The 6,000-nt window shown below is 44.1% G+C and overlaps 1 long non-coding RNA gene across 1 annotated transcript in view; it reads right to left on the bottom strand.

Annotated features, from left to right (window-relative positions):
• Positions 1 to 531: 531 nt before the first annotated feature.
• Positions 532 to 6,000, bottom strand: part of LOC143836879 (uncharacterized) — a 66,745-nt gene continuing 61,276 nt past the window's right edge. The window contains exon 4 of the long non-coding RNA XR_013230808.1: positions 532 to 640. This is a non-coding gene — a long non-coding RNA (uncharacterized LOC143836879). The remainder of the gene's footprint in view (positions 641 to 6,000) is intronic.

Raw genomic sequence — 6,000 nt, 5'->3', positions numbered from 1 at the left:
ATGAAGCTCTTAATTTGTGCTTAAAACTCCAGGACCCTTTCTTTCGGCAGATAATTCCAATCCCATCCGTTTAACCTCCTTTTAATAGAAGCATGCGCTCCATGCACACCAAAGGGGGAGGCAGCACACAGTGCCAAAGTTAAACAACAACAGAGTCCCACCTTGTCTTTACGGTTCCGACTGGGGTGATCTCGCTTCAGTATAAAAGCCACCCGTTCCCCACCTCTGCCACCCTCATTTTCCTCTGTCCCTCCCATTGCATAAGCTGCACACACCATCACCACCACCACCACCACCACCAAATCTATAAACTCTTTCCAGGAACACAAAAGCTTTCTCTTTGATGTTGATAAGAAACAGGACAGTCACTCTCCCCTGACATATTTGTTCTTTAAAAAACAAATCAATGGCGCCGAGATTTGGCACCTGAATGCAGAGCAACGGCTTGATGAGGCAAAGATTGTCTTCATTAAGGGCATTAATATTCATAGAGAGTAGGAAATCTGACACAAGAGAGGACTCACTAACCTTTTCTCATATTAGATTTTTACTTCTTAACACAATTACAGTCCGGCAATGACTTAATTAATGCTGCTTTTCGTCAGGCTTCTTTAGAGCTGTCAATTTGGCCGTGTAGAGTCTGTCAGGGAAAGAGAAAGACAGTCATGGAGGCTAAAAAAGACACAGGGAGAAATTCAAACACTTAATAACATTCAAAGTGTTATGCAAAGTCACACATCAGCCTGGATTAAAGCAATATTTTTTGTGTGTCTTTTCTCCTTCCCTACTTATGCTAATAATACACAGGTATAAAAATGGGGCGGGTTCTCCAGTTGGGGGCTTTGGAGGTGGTGGAAGGAGAACTGAGGGGAGAAAAGGCGTCAACATTAGTTCACCTCCCTTTTCTATCAAAACTATCAGGCACACTGAAAACCTTCTGTCAGGAAAACAGAGAAGAGTTCAAATACATTTCAAACGTATGCAAAATATAACTCCAATATGAACACGTCTGCTGAGACATCTTGTGGGTTTTTCTAGCTTAAACAGCCATCTGTAGGAAAAACTGGTGGATCTAATTATCAGAACCTGTGGCCAAGTGATGGTCCACAGCCAGATGTTGCCCCTGATGTGATTCTTGTATTCCTTCTGGTATTCCTAATTTCAAAACGTACTCAAGATGCATGATTGTTCTGTCACATTCCGCTTCCTAGTAGATAAGCATAGGTCCTTCTCAACACAGCTACCTGAGGACCTCTTAATTAGATTGTTGTTAGGTGTGAAGCCGTGTCCGCAAGCCCATGGACAATGATCCTCCAGGCCTTCCTGTCCTCTACCACTCCCCGGAGTCCATTTAAGTTTGCACCTACTGCTTCCGTGACTCCATCCAGCCACCTCATTCTCTGTCGTCCCCTTCTTCTTTTGCCCTCGATCGCTCCCAGCATTAGGCTCTTCTCCAGGGAGTCCTTCCTTCTCATGAGGTGGCCAAAGTATTTGAGTTTCATCTTCAGGATCTGGCCTTCTAAGGAGCAGTCAGGGCTGATCGCCTCTAGGGGGCTTTTTGCACGCCTTCAAAATAGCACAATGGTTGCCAATTGAAAACGCTACTGATTTGCTGTTTTGCACAACGTCGTCGACAATCTGCCACACACCTGAAACCAATCTGCAAAAAGCGCTTCCTTGTAGCGCTTTCAGGGAAATCCCCAAAAGTGGATTCACCCTCCGGAAAGCGATACACTCCTGCAACCAATCTGCAACACTAGCGAAAAAGACCTGTGCGTTAACATTGTTGCGGTTTCTACAAAGTCCCTCCCACTGGCTCTCTTCTCTGATCTTCCGGCGAAGCGATCGCCATTTTTTTTTCTCCGAGCGAGCGGGGATAAACGCACCAGCGAGCCTCTTTCAGTTTAGAGGCTTCCCCGGCTTCAGTCCCTCCCCTTCAGTCACTAAGCACACTTCAGTCACTAAGCACACTTCAGTCACTAAGCACACTACTAAGCAGTCACTTTATTTTTTACACATTCATTCAGCCGAAAATCGGGCCCGTGAGAGGGGGGGGGATTTTTTTTTTCACTCGGAGGGGGCGTGGCAACGATCAAACGACAGCTCAGTTGCAACGAATTAACACAGATTCATTGCAATGGGCCTGTTTTTTTTTTTTTTAAACCTTTCTTAAAGGGAAAGGGGCTGTTTGGGAGCATGCTAACGGCTGCCCATTGGCTGCTTGACGGCCAGGGGCGGGACGAGCTCGGCAATAGCGCTTCCTTTCTAGCGATTTCTGCCGAGACCGGAAGCCTGTGAGAAACGCTACAAAATGCAACTGGATTCCACTACAAAGGCAGGTATGCATAACGACGAATTCCACTATTTTAAATGGCGATTTTTCATTCAGTGACCAATTTGCTACAAAGATCCTGGTGCGTAAAGCCCCTAGGACTGACCGATTTGTTTGCCTTGCAGTCCAAGGGACTCACAAGAGTCTTCAGCACCAGAGTTCAAAACCTCAATTCTTTGATGCTCGGCCTTCCTTATGGTCCAACTTGCACAGCCATACATTGCAACTGGGAAGACCATAGCCTTGACTAGATACACTTTAGTTGGCAGGGTGATGTCTCTGCTTTTTAGGATGCTGTCTAGATTTGCCATAGCTTTCCTCCCCAGGAGCAAGCGTCTTTTAATTTCTTTTCTGAAGTCCCCATCTGCAGTGATCTTGGAGCCCAGGAAAATAAAATCTGTCACTACCTCCATTTCTTTCCCATCTATTTGCCAGGAATAGAGACGGCCAGATTCCATGATCTTTGTTTTCTTGATGTTGAGTTTCAAGCCAACTTTTGCACTCTCCTCCTTCACCCGCATCAACAGGCTCTTTAATTCCTCTTCACTTTCTGCCATTAGAGTGGTATCATCTGCATATCTGAGGTTGTTGATATTTCTCCCTGCAATCTTGATCCCAATTTGTGACTCATCTAACCCCGCTTTTCTCATTATGTGCTCCGCATACAAGTTAAATAGTCAAGGCGACAGTATACAGCCTTGTTGAACTCCTTTCTCACTTAATTAGATACCAAAGACAAAACCTAGAACTTTGTGGATGTAAAACATGATCACTGAGCAATTGCCTCTCTTGAGGAACATCTATGACTGCTCGTTTCTCAGTTTTTTCCTGTAAGATATCATAACTACTTTTTTAAAACCATGGATATATAGATATCTCCTACCCCAGGCTAATATGAGTGCAGTACAACAAATCATATAGTTTTCCGACTATGTATTCCCGCCTATCAGATATTTAGCTTGAATTGCACCCCATTCTGAGTTGGTTTTTATACCCTGCTTTTTACTACCTGATGGCATCTCAAAGCAGTTTACAATATCCTTCCCTTCCTCTCCCCACATTGTGTGATAGGTTGGGCTGAGAGAGAGAGCATTAGGGAAAGATTTGCACGATATAAATGGAGCAGAGATACAGTGAAGGAGGATGGTTACAGTGCTAGACTAAAATCTGGGGACCAGGGCTGATTCTGCACTTTGTTTATTCTGTTATAGATTCTGCTGAATTCAGATTGATTTGAACTCGGGTCTTCCTCTACCCCCCCCCCTTGAAACAGAAAATTGTTCTGCATGTGGTTAGGGAAGCTCAGAAGGGGGAGACCAAGCACAGGAGGAGTCTCTTTCTTTTCTTGAATGGAGTGGGTGGGAGAGGATTGGGGATAGCAGAGGAGGGGGAATAAATCCAAGAGGTAAATCTCTGCTGAGAGAAGTTAGAGCTTCTGGAGCTTCTGCTGAGAGAAGTTAATACTTCCCCTTTAAGGGAAGCCTTGCAACCTGGTAATGAGGAAGCCTTTGAACTGACACCCTGGCCAATCAAGGCTTTTCTACAGCATTGGAGGCTCGAGACAGCAAGTTAGTTAGGGACAAGCAGAGAGCTACACCTTTACTCATGGCAATTTTTCAAATATAAAGGGTATTCCAGGATATTGCGATGGAAAGGTAAGGTCACTCCAGATCAATCATGCTTATTGCAGATGAAAAATAGCACAAAATCAAAATGAAAATCGCATTCAGTGTAGATGGCAGGGATTGGAATAAAATCTCTGTTCAGATTCAGCCTAGGTTTAAATCCCCACTTTGGCATGAAAACTTTCTGGGTGATTTTGAGCTAGTTATAAATAGTCCAATCTACCTAACAGGGTTGCTTTGAGGATAGAATAGGGGAGAGGAGGACGATGTAAGCTGTTTTGGGACCCAATGGGAGAGAAAGGCAAGGTATAAATGAAGTTAATAAATAATAAATAAACATGATATAGTTGTTGTTAGGAATGGACAGATCCAGATTTCCTATGCAAGGTGAGAATACACAGAATTATCTTCTTACGTATTTCTCCCCAGATTCTGAAGTTTTGAATAATCTGGTCTTGTTTTTGATGCGGGATCAATACTGAGAATATTCCATTTCCATTATTTATTCCCAAATTTTGTATGTGCAGTTTGGCACAGCTTTCAGTTCCATTAGTGCCTCCCCACCCCTGCATCTACACACTAATAAAACACTGCAGAGGGCCAATCTTGATGTGGCTTGGGGAAGGGGGTGTTTTAGCAATGCACAAAAGTATAGAAGTAAATCAATTTATTTTTTATAAAAAGCATCTTGATGTAATCATTTGCACAGTTATATCAAGTCTTTTGAAGAGCCTCTTGTGGCGCAGAGTGGTAAGGCAGTCGTCTGAAAGCTTTGCCCATGAGGCTGGGAGTTCAATCCCAGCAGCCGGCTCAAAGTTGACTCAGCCTTCCATCCTTCCGAGGTCGGTAAAATGAGTCCTCAGCTTGCTGGGGAGTAAATGGTAATGACTGGGGAAGGCACTGGCAAACCTCCCTGTATTGAGTCTGCCATGAAAACGCTAGAGGGCGTCACCCCAAGGGTCAGACATGACTCGGTGCTTGCACAGGGGATACCTTTACATTTACCTTTATCAAGTCTTTCAAGGTTTGACCTAATTCTAACCCTGAATATCCCCTTGGCCTGTGAGCTATTCAAGGTACATGTGTCCTCCATGCTTAAGAAAACAAAGTAAAACTTTCATGTAATATAGATTTTGTACCAAGGAAGGCTAAATTCTGCAACTGCCATAAATTTTTAACATTTGCCTAATTGCATTTCCCCCCAAATATATTCTGTAGATGTTCCTGTTTTGCATAATTTATTCTGACTTTGATAGTCATTGGGAGGGTCTAAGGAGCTACAGTAGGACTTCCACACAGACATTAGAAATTGCATTCATCTTTCCCTCTGGCCGCTCATATTTCCACAGGCATTGCTCACCTACTTTTTAAAAAATGAAGTAAAATTCATGCCACCTAGTTAATGCTCCATTCTGAACTCTTCCTGGGGTCCTGCCAAAGAACCAAGCCACACAGACTGGTGTTGAGTGCTTGTAGAGAGCCAGTTTGGTGTAGTGGTTAGGAGTGCGGACGTCTAATCTGGCAAGCCAGGTTCGATTCTGCACTCCCCCACATGCAGCCAGCTGGGTGACCTTGGGCTCGCCACGGCACTGATCAAGCTGTTCTAACCAAGCAGATATATCAGGGCTCTCTCAGCCTCACCCACCTCACAGGGTGTTTGTTGTGGGGAGAGGAAAGGGAAGGCGGTGGTAAGCTGCTTTGAGACTTCTTCGGGTAAAGAAAAGCAACATATAACCAACTTTTCTTCTTCTTCTTCTTCTTCTTCTTCTTCTTCTTCTTCTTCTTCTTCTTCTTCTTCTTCTTCTTCTTCTTCTTCTTCTTCTTCTTCTTCTTCTTCTTCTTCTTCTTCTTCTTCTTCAACATACATGGTTTGCAGGTGTTACCTTTTGCTCCATACAATCTCTTACACATTGGTCAGCTGGTTACTGTGGAGGACCAAGAACAGGACATAGAAGCCAAGGCCTTCCTCTAGGGTTGCCTCCTAGCACTGGTTTCTAAGGCTTTCTGCCTCTCCTTTAGTCTCCATGGACCTCACTTTCCACG

Source organism: Paroedura picta, chromosome 4 (genome assembly GCF_049243985.1).
Source record: "Paroedura picta isolate Pp20150507F chromosome 4, Ppicta_v3.0, whole genome shotgun sequence".
NCBI classification, from domain to species: domain Eukaryota; kingdom Metazoa; phylum Chordata; class Lepidosauria; order Squamata; family Gekkonidae; genus Paroedura; species Paroedura picta.
Note: the sequence above shows the minus strand (reverse complement) of the source record. Positions and strands in the feature narration are given on the sequence as shown.